Here is a 15,584-nt window from a genome sequence, read left to right as displayed (position 1 = left end):
TTTATGAAAAGTTTAAGTGATCATTTGCAGTGCATATTATAGAGGAGCTTCTTTTGCAGGTTTGGATTAGTCTATATGATAAATGAAATTGCAACTAGGAAGTTCTTGTGATTCTCTTAGGCTTTCAATACATATATGTATGTGACACTACACGAATTCATGAATAGAATAATAAGAATAAATCAGAATAGGACAGAATTGGGGAAAGGGCCATTTTTTCCTTTTATTCCCCAGTGTTCACTGCTCCAAAATTCCATCTTTTTAAAACAAATATTATATAAGTGATCATATTTGGACTGATCCATAGAATGATCTTAGAATAATTAATGTTGTGAGGTAGGTCAAAATCCTGTAGAACATGGCATAAAATGTATCCCCAAGGATGTAAACTACTGATTAAAAGAGAAACTTGGTACCATATAGCATTCAGAGAAAACAAAAATAAGTGCTTTCCTAGTAGGCAATTGACTGGCCTGATGGAGTGTTGTACTTAGAATAAGGAAGACAAGTTCAAATCTTAACTCAGCCACTAGCTGTGTGAAACTGAGCAAATTGCAGTGACATCTAACTTCTCGTTACCTTAGTTTCCTCTTCTGTCAAATAGAAGAATGAAAGTACCTATCACACAAAGTTATGAGACCAAATAAGATAACATTTACCAAACATTTTTCAGATAATAAAGTATGCTATAAATGCTTATTTTTATTAAAATCTGCAAAAATGCCTACAGAACATCTGGTTATATTCTCTAGAAGAGGATTCATGGGTAAAATTCAGAATTCACTGCAGAGAATGAAAGAGTAGTGATCTATATAAATGGAATTACTTTACACCCATGCCAATAACATGAAAGGATGAAGTTTTGAAATATATCACCACAATTATCTTCCTTCAAATAAACTTAAAGCAGTCTGCCATCTCAATTTTATAGGCTCACATGTTTAATCTATCCAAATATTGTGAGATCTCAGTCAGTCAAGATAATCAATCAATTACATCAGTCAGGCAGGCTGGAGAAATTTTTGATTAGTTTTTATAGGGAAAAAAAATGGTGTCTTTAGAAGAGTTATTATGCATATCAGTGTCCCTCAAAATGTCTATATCACTGATGTAGAGTTTAAAATAAAATGTTATTAAATTTCTTCATCAGTCATTGTGTTGTGATTAAAATCATTCTGCCTTTCATAAAAGAAACTGAGATAGAGCTCTAAGCCAATGGTATGGTATTAAGGCAGCCATTTTCTCCTCTAATGAAGTATACCTTAGATCTTCTTTATTATCGATGATGCCCTCTCCTTCCAGGATCCTAATTTTTAAAGGAGCTGGTATCTAGATATTCAAGAAAGGTTGTCTCAAATAGAAAACAAAGTCATAGTCCTTGCTAACTTGAAATTCAAGAATGACTATCTCAGATAAAGAATTATTCTACTGTTTGACATATTAGGCCTAGGCTAGGAAAGGCAAAAACATTTGACAGCAGGGTCAGGATAAGTCAGGAAAGGTCTTTGTTAATTAGGTGGTCTCAAGACGGATAGGTTTCTTCTTAGATTCTACAGGAGGAGATAATATGTGTTGTACATACTGACTTAGTGGTCATAAGATAGATAGACTCCTTCTTAGGTTAGGCAGGGGGAGACAATATGAGGTATACATACTGATTAGGTGGTCATAGATAGATGGCCTAATCCTAAGGTTGGTAAAGAGGAGATACTCCAGAGTTACAAAAATAAATTGGGATTTTCCAAGTATTTGAGTCACCTCTGCCACACTGGCTTTAATCACAAAGGAAAACAAGAATGAAGGTGTTCTCATTAGCTTTCTATTATAATGTAAGTAATCTTATGAAAGGTAGTTCCTACCTCTAACATAATATACAGAGCTTATAATTACTCTCCCCAAAAACTCATATTAGATTTCTTGATACCGACTGGAATAGAGTAGGCTTTCAAATGATTCTTTTCCTCAATGCTATGCTTTATACTTTCTTAGAGGGGCAGAAGCTACAGTAGCAGTATGGTATAGTAGATAGACATCCAGTCTTCAAAGGAAGATCTGAGTTCAGATATGAACTCCAACACATCCCAATTATATGATCCAGCTCTGAGGCAACTAAGAGGAATTTGCAAGGAAAGTGTGAAGCTATACTAATAGAGAGATTTCCTTCACTTTAGAATTCTTTTTGCCAACAAAAACACTGGTGCAGCTCTTGGAAGGGAATTAAATTTATAAAGACTAAAAATCTAAAGGACATAGACTTGAAAAAAATTTTACTTATTCAAAATCAAAGTTTGGATGTGAATAGAGAGCTTCACTTTTCTGATTTCTAATTGTTGTACTCTCCATTTGTATTATCTTCCCACCAATATGATAAAAGGTTTCCAGAACTATGAGTTATGGGAACATGACTGCTTAGGTGTCCACAATGTCATTTTTTTCCACTGGGGATACAAGAATTCTATTCAAGGAAAGCGGCAGAAATAGAGTGACTTTTCTCCCTTCCTTGCCCTCCTCACCCCACATTTGCATGGCTTTTCTATTTTCTGTATCTTTCTTTTATAATTACTTTCATTGGTCACAATCAGAAATGTTTTCCTGAAATGAAAGGATAAAGAAAAATGCCACAAATAAGTTCTCTTTTGAAGGTCTCTTTCCATTGGGATTTTCTACAAGTCTCCTTGAAATATACTTTCTTTGTCTTAGAAAGAACCTTGAATCCTCCAAATCTCTCAAAAGAATACAGGTGAAATAGATCTATCACTTAAATATATGTTTTAAATATTTAATAGATGAGGTCTCTGGGAACATTATAAGACATTTCATTTAGCTCTCATGAAATAATTGATAACCTATATCATCAATCATCAAATCATGTCTGCAATTCCTTCCAATACTTCAGCTAGCTTTTATTTTGTCACTTATTAGGTATGGGAATAGGTTTGAGCAAATCATTTTTCACATGAAGACTTCACTTCTTAGATGCTTTCAAAAGATCCTCTAGATCTAAATCTATGCCCCTCTATTGAATTCTTCTTCTATCAAAAGGTTTGTGGAAATCTTCTATTGTTTTAGGTCTCCTAAGCCAAAAATAACTCCTTCCAAAAATCAGTAAAAGTTATTTAAAAACTTCAAGACTGAATCTTTTCTGACTCCAGCTTGTCCTGAGAACTTTGGTCATTTTCTCTTACTAGAAGCCGAGGCATTTCATATCAAATGACTATAATGACCTACATAAAATTTAAAGACCCTTTCAACTCTCTGTATATGGTCATTTGACCCTTAGATGTATATTTTACATTGCTCTACATAAGTTTTATTCTTCAAGTATGAAATGCCTCGGCTTCTAGTAAGAGAAAATGATCAAAGTTCTCAGGACAAGCTGGAATCTAAAACTACTTTTGTTCACTCAGTCAGATGGCCTTGTCAATGTATCCTTAATTGTTTAACTGATATTTGCCTGCCCTTGGCAATAGAGAATGGCATTAGTCATTTCTGTCTTGGCACATTTTTAATTAGAGTGATGGATACCACACAATCTACCGTGTGTGTTCATTATTCTTTCTACATCTGACTATTTCCCTGTACTTTCCTCTGACATTAATTAAGTCAGTAAACAAGTCCTACACAGAGATTTGGTTTCAGTTTTGTCATAGACTGGAGATTTGCATTGATTGAATGCCATTTGCTCCTTCTGTTATGTTGGGATGGAGTCATTGGAATTGCTCTGTCTTAGCATTTATATCATTGTGGGAGGGATGCGTGCTGTTTATGTGTCCATAATGAATCATTTCCTGGTTTGCTTGAATTAACTCCTAGAACACAACTTTAAACTGACATTAGGTTATATGCAAACTTGCTTTTGATTTTCACATGCCCTTACTTTCTTTTAGGGTGTTAATAACACCTAGAAGAGTAGACTGAATTCTTTACTAGTATTCATTCAATCAATCACTCACTCATATGACAACTTTTATTAAATGGTACTTCCTTCTCCAATGAGTCACCATTGTAGGTAAGGAACCCGAAATAAGGATTAAATGACTTATGCAGGGCCACTATAACTATTATGTATGTGAGTCTGAACTTAAATTCAGATTTCCCTAGCTACAGATGCAGTGCTCTATTCAATGTACTATATAGCTGCCACAGAGGATATCCTACATCTAATTAGAATGGAGCTATTATAAGATTTTTACACATCATTTTATTTCATTGTTTGATTGAGCTGTTCTCATCTACTTAAGATATCTGAACTAAACTAGGATGAGATGGTTTAAGCCCCATCCCTATGGAATAAATAGGAAATGATTTTAAAAAGTACTAAAATTTAATGCTTCATTTCTCTCTCTTTTACTTATCTTGACTTTGTTTATCTGACTTTAGGTTTTTAACTAGAAAAGAATGTAAATTCCTATTCTTTTCTTTTTTCTCTTTGTATTCTCAGCACTTAGCTTAACAACTTAAACATAGAAAGTACTAAATAAATTTTTGTTGCATTAAATTAATAGTTGAATTGAACAGAGTAGAGATAATCAGTTTCATTCTAGTACTATAATTTTCTGTTTTGTTTTACAAGCTTAGGTGATTACTTTACATATAACTGAATGATTCAAACTAAGGTCTATGACTTAAATTCTAGAAACATTTATTAAATGTGTAGGGCACTTCAATAACTGGAGAGAATTCTTGCTTGCTACCTGAATCAATAAATACATGTATTTGAAACAAAGAATTGAGAAGGAAAATAGAACTTTGTAAGCAGCTTTGGCATTTTGCCTTTTGCTCCTTCCAAACTTCAGAATATTTTCATAGGAAAAAAAGAAACGGACAAAAAGCCATAATTTAGAAAACTAATGTCAGGGTTGGACATGCAGAAATGTGTGGGGAAGAACTATGAAAACCAGCATATCCTTGGTACCCAGTCTGGTAATCAAAAGAAATGTTGAAGTTACAAGGATTTTCTAATCTTAAAGTAACAGTAATCTTGGGACAGAGAGAAGATCCCTGATGAGGAAGGAGAAGGTTCAATGATAGACTTTTATCCTGTGGGTGTAACTTAGCCATCTGGTTGCTCTGTGTTCCAGAAAAGCTTAGTTCCTGGATGAGGGAACTTTTTTTCTGTGGAGGAAAGAAAAAAGATTAATCCTAAATAAAGCTCTGAGAACTGACGTATATTTATTTTGGGAAGAAAACCAGTAAATAATTTTTCTCAATGCTAATACTGGGAAACAAAAGTTTACTCTTACATCTTTGGGTTTTAAAGGAAAAGAGAATAGATAAAATCCATTATTCCTTTTACAGATAACTAACTCACAAGCTGAAGCCTCCAGCTAAAGACAGTGCTAAAAAGAAAAACAAAACAAAATTCTTCAACCATGCTCTCAATGAAGATATCTCTGGTAGTAACTTTCAGGAACCAGAAAACCCAGTGAATCTAATAGTGAACACATAAGAATAGAAGGAAGCGATGTCCTATAGGCACTTCAAGATGACAACATTCAAAGTCATTGCTAGCCTTATAGAACTGAAAGCAAGAATTGGTTCTTCAAGCATGTGCTTTTGACATATTTGTCATGTCTTTCATATATGAGTGTCCTTCCATAGATACAGTCTGACCATATATTTTCCCCATGTATTTCCTTTAAAAAGGCAAGTATTACCCACTGCATCTCTATCCATTTCCAGTCATAGAATATATATTTTGTCATTGGATACAGATGACTCCAGAGGAAAAAGTGAGACTGGTGACTTTGCACAGTTCTCCCTCACTTAAATCCAATTCATTTGCAATCCTTGCCATCATTTTCCTGAGGAGAATGAAGGAAAAGCAACAACTTAACGCAATATGTGATTTCTCTAAGTATTCCATTCTTGTCAATGATGTTATTTTTCCTGTTGCTATATTCTTGTGCATGTGGGTCTTTTCCCTTTTTTATGATCTCATTAGGATACAAATCTCATAATGATGTTGTTAGGTCAAAGGGTATGCACAGTTTGTTTGCCCTTTGGCCATAATTCCAAATTCCTCTCCAAAAAGGATGGATCACTTTACTAGCCTAGCAACAATGCATTAGTATTCCAGTTTTCCCATATCTCCTCCAATCTTTTCCTTTTTTGTCATTTGAGTCTATTTGGTAACTGTGAGGTGGCACTCAGAGTTGTTTTAGTTTGTATTTTTCTAACTATTAGTGATTGAAGCATTTTATATAGATAGCTTTAAACTTCTTTATCTATAATTTCTAATATCTAAAATATCTAATATCTAAAAATCCCCCCATTCATATCCTTTAACCATTTATTAGTTGAAGATTCACTTGTATTTGTATAAATTTGGGTCAGTTCTCTATATATTTCAGGAATAAGTCACTAACTGTGAAAATTGTTTCCAGTTTTCTGTGTTCCTTCTAATTTTGGTTATATTGGTTCTATTTGTGCAAAAGGCTTTTTAATTTAATATAATCAAAATTCATTTTGCATTTTATAATTTTTCTCTAGCTCTTGTTTGGTCAAAAACTATTCCTCTTTCCTGGATCTAATAGATAAACTATTAATTTTTTCTCCTAATTGACTTGTGCTGTCACCTTTTTTTTCCTCTAAATCTTGTACCTTATCTTGGTATAATGTGTGAGATGGTGATCTATGGCTATTTTCTAACATACTGTTTTCCAGTTTTCTCAGCAGTTTGTATCAAAGAATTGATTATCATATTCTATTAAACATCTTGATTTTGAACTATATCCTCTATTTGACTACTCGATACAGACTAATTAGTATAAATTAGTTTCTCTGAGTGGAAATAACTTTGGAATGAGTAGATATGATCCTAGGTGCAGCAAGTGATTACTAGGTGTAAAACATACCTGAGACCTCTCAAATCTGATGGGTCCTTTTGTTGATATAAGTGCTACCTTAGTATTTTAGACTCCAGATGAGAGGTATTAGACCTTCATTTGAAGTATCAATATTTTTCAGCACCAACTGTGGCATTGTTAAGGGGAAAATAAAATGAACAGTAGAATATTAACAACTTGAAAAGAGGAGTTCCTTGGTATTATAAAGATGTACATAAAGGAGAAGCTACAGATACCAGAAATGAAGTTCATTTATTTAAAAATTTGACATCAGTATTATTTTTCCCCATAAGGACAAAACATTTTAAGGTGTTATGGGATCACTGTATTAGACACAAAAGTCTGGGGCAAAAAGGTATTCCATGATAGATAAAAGGTATTTTCAAGGTATTTTAGAATAGCTTTGACTTTCCTGCTAAAAATATAAAAGAATTTTTGAAGTTGAATGAGCCAGAGATTAAAACAGTTTACAATTCTGTCTTAGGAAATCACATTTGGTTATCATGTTTATTACTCTAGACAACAATATGCTCACAATTTTTATAAGTCATTCTATGAGACCATGCTTGATCATTTGATTGATTATAGTATTTTTGACTTGTGTTTTATCTATATCTATATCATCTATATCTATACCTATACCTATACCTATACCTATACCTATACTTATACCTATACCTATACTTATACCTATACTTATACCTATACCTATACCTATACCTATACCTATACCTATACCTATACCTATACCTATACCTATACCTATATCTATATCTATATCTATATCTATATCTATGTCTATATCTAATATATATATATATATATATATATATATATATATATATATACACAGAGTCAAACAACTCCAAATTATTCTTTTGCCTCAAATTATTCCAAATGTTTTTGCTTCAAAATAATTAAAATTATAAAGTGAATATCACTTTGATGGAAGTGGTTTGTTCTATTAATCATTTAATTCAATTAAAATAAAATGGCAAAATTTGACTTAGGGAGAAATGAATGTCAGAGCTACAAGATTGTTTCAAATATAACAGAAATGGGTTTTGTATACCACAGAATCACAAAATTTTGTCAAAAAGGATCATTCTCATTCCTAAAACACCTTATTCATAAGAAAATTTTCTAAATTAATGGCCAACCAGTTTGCTTGAAAACCTCCCATAATGAAGTATTTAAAGTGTGCATAGCTTAATTTCTTTTAAATCCTAACTAAAATCCTACATTTTCAATAATACTTTCCTCATTCACATCTAGTTTCAATTGTCTCAGATTGTCTTCAATTTTTCAAGTATAAATCTGATATGTACATAGTTGTTGGTATTGTGTCTCTCCTATTAGATTGTGGGTTTGGTGGTACCAATGGATTTTTTCCACTTTTTATTCTCAGTGCTTGACTCACTTCCTGGTCCATACTAGGTGATTAATAACTGCTTGTTGACTTGATAACTTCCAAAAATTAATGTTTCTTGAATTAACAAGAAACTCATAAGCCATAACCAAGTAAATTTAGGTTTGATTTTTAATAAGCAAAAAAGTAAATTCACAATTTATTAATGGAATATTAGATGAATTATTTAAATGCATCAGAAAGAGACATATTGTTCACTGAGTGCAAACATGTACCTGACTCAAAGTAATATGTTAAGAAATATTTATTTTGTTATTGTCCTTATGGATCATCACTCTAGAAGTTTAGGGAATACAATGAACCTTTTCTCAGAATAATGATTGCAATAAAAATAAACTATAAGATTACAATGAAATAAAATTATCAACTACAGTTATATTTAAAACAAATTCTTGGCCCCCCCCCCCGAAATCAAGCCTATGTAGATGAAATAATGAGCTACTAGGTCAGAGAATAGCTTGTAATTCTAGTACAAAATTTATTTCCTGTTTTTGGATATTTACATAAGACATTCTCCACACCTAGAATACCTTCACTTTTCATCTCTGAGTATTATAACCCTTACTTTATTCAAGGATCTTTGTGGGTGCTATTTCTTCTGTAAAGTTTCACTCATCTCTGTCTTGTCTTCTCTTGTGGTTTCCCCATTTCCTATATATATTTTCTATTGTTATGTTGTCTTCCCTTTGGAAGACAAAGATTTTTTTCCCTTTTGTAACTATGCTCTCAACACCTTGCATGCCATATTGTGTGTATCATTAATTTATTATATTTTAATTGGTTTGTTGATCAAAGAGTCAATATTGATTTATTAAATGCCCTCTCTGAGCCAGGCCAGGACTAAATGCTGAGGATTCAAAGAGAACATAAAACAGTTGCTGCCCTCAAGGAGATTACAATCTAAAGGGGGATAATATGCAAGCAAGTAGTGAATAGAAGGAAGGCCCTGAATTAAAAAAGAGTTAGGGAAGGTTTTCTGCAAAAGATGGAAATTTAGTTGGCCTTTTTAAAGGAAAGCACGAGTCAGAATTGAGGAAAGAGAACATTCCAGGAGTTGGGAATAGCTGAGAATGCCCAGAGCAAAGAGATAGAGCATCTTTTTCATATATTAACCAGAAAGGCAGTGGGACTAGATTGAAGAATAGATGCAAAGGAATAAGGTATATGACGAATGGAAATATAGGAAGAGTTTAAGTCATAAAAGCTTTTGAATGACAAAAGTAATTTTGCATTTGCTCACTTGGGATAATAGGAAGACACTGGGGCTTTTTAAATGGAGGTAATATTGGGATGAAAAGGAATATAGGTGGATTAGAGTGAGGAGAGACTGGAAGTAAGCAAACTATTCCAACTTAAATCTTTTAGTTTATATCTGTCTCATAGATGATCTTGAGATGATCTCTGAGATGATCTTGACTAGATAATTCTTCAATGGTTTTTCCATAGATTGTGACAATAAACTCATTTGCTTATCAGATTGAAATATCCAGGAATTATTGGAGATATTTTGTCCCTAGACTTACAAAATGAATCATAATAAAGATGTAATATGGAAAACAAGATGGAATAATGTGGATGGTAAAAGTCAGGAATGTGAAAATGGAATAACATGAGGTTATAGTTCAGTTACATAGATATGTGTTGAATGACTGTAAATAAAAAATGTTAATTGATTATTTTGATATCATTTTAAAGAAAGCTTCTAAAGAGTTTTGTTATCCGGTTTGGTCATTGATCAATCTTACTTAGCCAATATATTTATGGTTTAAGAAATTCAGATGGCATAAAATGGAGGCATAACTATTATGTTGGGAGAAAGAATCAGCTACCAAAAAAAGATCCTGACATATTGGAACAATGGGCAGAATCTTACAAGGTAATATCCACTAAGTATAGGTAATGCTTTAAATGTAAAAAATCTCAAAGAATTTGTTTACTATAAACTTAATATGAGGCAAAAAAAGTGATTTTGGTTACTAAAAATCTTGTATAATCTTTGGTCAAGTTAATAACAGCTGGGTGTCCACAACAAAATGAAACTTTTTATTCTACTCTGCAGTGGTGGAACCACATGTTGCTCTTTGACCTTCATTCATGACATTAGGGAGGTGATACCATGAGAAGCATATGAATTGGATTTGAGTGATGGAGTACTATTCTAAGTCACCAACTTCACTTTCTCCTTTGGAACCATACGGGTGCAAAGGATAGATATGAATCAATACAACTGGACATGGCCGTGGATGAAACACAATCAAGTTTAAGTCACTTGCTCAAAGTCACACAGGTAATAAGTGTCAAGTTTCTGAGGACAGATTTGAATTCAGGTCCTCCTGACTTCATATCTGGTGCTTTACCCACTGAACCATCTAGCTTCACCATCTGCATGTACATGTACAAAATAGCTGCCTATTTAGCATTCTTTATCAATGTCTCAATTAAAACTTTATACTTCTATTTGGAAGGGATCACAATAATATTTTCTTTCCCTGTAAATTTCCAAACAATGTAATAGACTTTGGGAAAAGGGCCAACAATGTGTCAGATAATTGGATTTATTTTGTCAATTGGATTGGGACTTCTCCATTCAAAACTGGCCTATTTTTAATAAGAGGCTGAATCCATAATAATTTTTACTTCTGAAAATAGACATTAAAATGTAAAATGTGTCATTTTTATGCACAACTTCCAAGATGACCTACAGGGAGTATAACTAGAATAAATAATTAGTAGGGATATTGAATTATTCTCAGGAGAAGAATGGAAGTTTTAACTATTACAGCTGTCAAAAAATGGTGCATTCAATTTTTCTAAATCAAAAACATTTAATAAACAAAAGCTAGATGCTCTTCTAGCAGGCATGTGGGAGAAGGGATTTTTGCACAGAAGGATGATTGATCAAAATTTTTTGAGTACTCTTCTAAATTATAAGATTATAGTATTATTTTATAATGTTATAATTAATATTTTACATCATTTGCATTTCTCAATTTATTCTTTCCTTTCTATTTCTTTCTCTCCCATTGAACTTTGTCTTACAATAAAAAATGGAGATAAAGGAAGAATGAATCAAAAATAACTAATACATTGAAAAATCTGATGTACCTCTTTTCTTGGAGATATGTGTCTTCTCTGGGTCAATTACTGTTTGTTTATATCTTTTTTTTCTAGATGAACATAATTGAAATAATTTCAAAGAATTCAGTAACAATTATTTTATTGATATTTCCATTTAACCCTATATTCAATGTACTTTTTTCTTCTTTGTTATGTTTTATTTTTTTCCTTTTATATGCAAAAATTGTTATCAACATTCATTTTTGTAAGGTTTTGAACTCCAAATTTTTCTCCCTCCTATTTTCTCTCCCTTCATTAAACAGTAAACAATATCATACTGGCAATACATACATAATAATGTTAGACATCTTTCCAAATTAGTAAAATTGTGAAAGAAGAATCAGAAGAAAAGGGGGAAAATATGAGAAAGTAAAAACAAAAACAATTAAAATATTATACTTTAATCTGCATCCAGACTCCAGAATCCTTTCTCTAGATGTGGATAGCATTTTCCATCCTGAGTCCTTTGGACTTAGATTATTGTTTTGCTGAAAAAAGCTATCTATCATGGTTTATAATTGAACAGTGTTGCTGTCATTGTGTACAATATTATCCTGATTATTCTAACTGCACTTAGAATCAGTTCTTTTATGTCTTTCTAGATTTTTCTGAAATCAGTCTACTCATTATAACTTGTAGAATGTAAGTTAATATAAAATAAATGGATATATCAATCAATGACTAGATATTGGACTATTAATTATTTTCTTCATTTTTACCTGTTGGCTCACATTGAACAATCAAGGAACTATCTAAGTTCAAATGTTATTAAGGAAATCAGAAAGGTAGAGGATATTGTGAAACATTGAAATCCCAGAACCAAAGTGTTCATGGAACTGCTGCAAGTAATTCTTTCAGAGAGAGATTTTAATTTCTATTTTAGTCCTAAAATATTATTAGACTATAAAGGCATTTGTAGAAGATGTCATGAAATGAAATGACTAGCAATACGTAGCTTCATTCTCTCAAAGAATAACTTTAGATCTAGAAAGGACCTTAGAAGTCATCAAGGTGAGCCCTTTTATTTCATAATGGAAAAACTGAAACTCAGAAGTATTAAGTGACTTTCAAGGTCATAACAGAACCAGAAATTGACTTCATATCCTATAACTCTAGATTTATAGTTATCTACAGTACATACACCCCTCCTCATGACTTTTTATTAACCTGATTTATCCACATCCTTGACTATACCAATTCTCAGAATCTATTTTCCAGTAGGGTTGGAGGTACTAAATTATTAAGACAATGTATCATTTTAAAAAAAATAGAGAGGTTATGAGAAGACAATTAAGTAAGACCTAGGAGAAGCATTGATTTAACCAGCATACTTTTCTGACTCCTAAGGGAAAGAAAAAACATGTTTTGGAAGATAGTGTATCAAAAATTCTTTTAGAGATTAATAATGACTTGAAAATAATGTAGCAATATATCAATTGATCTTAGTAAAGGAACAGGGACAATGATCAGTGGAATTGTCTTACATAGACACCTTGAATGAATTAGGAGATGAACTGTTGTGCTGTTTCAATCAACAGCATATTTTTTAAAAACTTAGGAAATAAATAAAACTTAGGAATAGCAACTCAGACAATCTTTATTTAATACCATCAGTATGAGGTACTATTATTCTAGCTATAGAGATATCAACAACACAATGATTGTTCACAATGTGGATGGATGATTGGGGATTCACTTTTTAAAAATCCATAGCATTTATTATTATGGTAAAAAGTATTATACTAGACCTGGAAATAAATATAAAAATAATCAATCCCTGACCTCAAGGAACTTATATTCTAATGGTCAAGTTTATGAGTGACTGTTGGTTGAAACCCCTTAACCACAGTGGCTACTGTACAAGGAGAAAAAGTTTCCTAAATGTTCTAAATAAGGCTGGGAGTTGAGGATCAGAGATGATTTGAGTTGTTTTAAGCAGAGTGAGACAAGAATAAGATTTTCCTGAAAGTAGAAAAATCAAATCTTCCACAAAGAAGAGTAGAATTCAGGGTTTAAAAGGAGAAAGCAAAAACACAAGTAGCTTAGGTAGTAGTCAAAAGGACTCTAAAAATTAGACTAATACACTGCCAATTCATCTATAATCCAACCCAAACAAATCAAATCAATCATAGTATCCATAAACAGGCAAACTGGTAGATGGTGTTCCAGTTCCTATAATTCTCCTAAACAACCTGAAATTTTCTGATGGGATGTCAGTTTTATGAAAACCCTCTACTAGGATGCCTCTTTTTATTAGCTATGTCAAATTTATTAAGAAGTAATTTCTGAATTTGAGTAGTTGCTGACGAATAGAGATTCTGATAGGCAGAATGCCACTGTATAGTGCTAGGCAAGTTCAATAGGAAGTCAATTCTGCATATAATAGTTTCTGTAATAGAACTCCATTAAAGATGTCAGGAGATCAAGATTACTTCAAGGAGTTAAACAAAATAGTAAGTAATTTCATATGGAGAAATAAAAATTCAAAAATTTCCATATAATCAATGAAAACGTGCAAAAGGAAGTGGGCTAACCTTACCAGATCTAAAACTATAGTATAAAGCATCAGTCATCAAAATTGTCTGGTATTGGCTAAGAAATAGAGTGGTGGATCAGTGGAATAGATTAGGTGCAATAGCAGGAAATGATTATAGTAATCTGCTGAGTGATTAAGCCCAAAGAGTCCAGCTACTAGGATAAAATCTCTCTCTTCAATAAAAACTGTTGACAAAATTGGAAGTTAGTATGGAAGAAAATTATAGTAGACCAACCAACACCTCACTTCCAATACCAAGATAAAATCAAAATGGATACAGGATTTGGACATAAAAAACAATAATATAAGCAAACTAGAAGATCAAGCAGTAGTTTACCTGTCAGATCTAAGGAAAGGGAAGCAGTTTATGACCAAGGAAGAGATGTAGAGCATCATTAAAAAGCAAACTAGATAATTTTTCTTATATTAAATTAAAAATCTTTTTCACAGACAAAAGCACTGTAACCAAGATCAAAAGAAATGTAGTAAATTGGGAAACAATTTTTACAACCAGTATTTCTGACAAAGGACTCATTTATCAAATATACAGAGAACTGAGTCAAATTTTCAAAAAAAAAGCCAATCCCCAATTGACAAATGGTCAAAGGATATGCAAAGGCAATTTACAGATGAGGAGATCAAAGTTATCTATAGTAATATGAAACATTGCTCTAAATCATTTATTATTAGAGAAATGTAAATTAATATATCTCTGAGATACCACCTCACACCTCTCAGATTGCCCAATATGAGCAGAAATGACAATGATTAATATTGGAAGGGATGTGGGATATCTAAGACACTAATACATTGTTGATGGAGTTGTGAACTCATCCAACCTTTCTGGGGAGAAATTTGGAATTATGCTCAAAAGCCACCAAAATTTGCATACCTTTTGAGGTAGCAATACCACTACTAGGTCTATAACCTAAAGAGACTATGGAAAAGGTTAAAAACATCTCTTGTTCAAAAATATTAATAGCAGCCCTGTTTGTCGTGGCAAAGAATTGGAAATTAAGTCAATGTCCTTCAATTGGGGAATGACTTAACAAATTGTTGTATGTGTATGTCATGGAACACTATTGTTCTATTACAAACTAGGAGTGATGGAAATTCAAGGAAACCTGGAAGGAACTGATGCTGAGTGAGATGAGCAGAACCAAAAAAATATTGTACATTCTAAAAGCAACAAGGGGGTGATCATCAACCTTGATGAACTTACTCATTCCATCAGTGCAACAATCAGGGACAATTTTGGGCTATCTGTGATGGAGAATACCCTCTGTACCCAGAGAAAGAATTGCAGAGTTTCTATAAAGATCAAAGACTATTACCTGTAATTTAGAAAAAAAAAACAGTGTTCTTATTATGTAGTTTTGCTACATCTTATATTTTACTTTTCTTCCTTAAGTATATGATTTCTCTCTCATCACATTCAACTTATATCAAATGTATACCATGGAAACATTGTACAGACTAAGACACTGCCTTTTTGTGGGTGGTGGTGGGAGGGAACCAAGAATAGGGGAAAAATTGTAAAATTCAAAATAAATAAAATCTTTCTTTATAAAAAATGTCTGGAGGTCATCTCCAGCTACAAAGAATTTCTCTTTGGTTTGAACTGTCTTCTACAATCATTGTGAATACCTTTGGC

This window comes from Macrotis lagotis, chromosome 5 (assembly GCF_037893015.1).
Source record: "Macrotis lagotis isolate mMagLag1 chromosome 5, bilby.v1.9.chrom.fasta, whole genome shotgun sequence".
In the NCBI taxonomy this organism is placed as follows: Eukaryota; Metazoa; Chordata; class Mammalia; order Peramelemorphia; family Peramelidae; genus Macrotis; species Macrotis lagotis.
The sequence above is the reverse complement of the archived record's forward strand: the minus strand, read 5'-3'. Positions refer to the sequence as shown.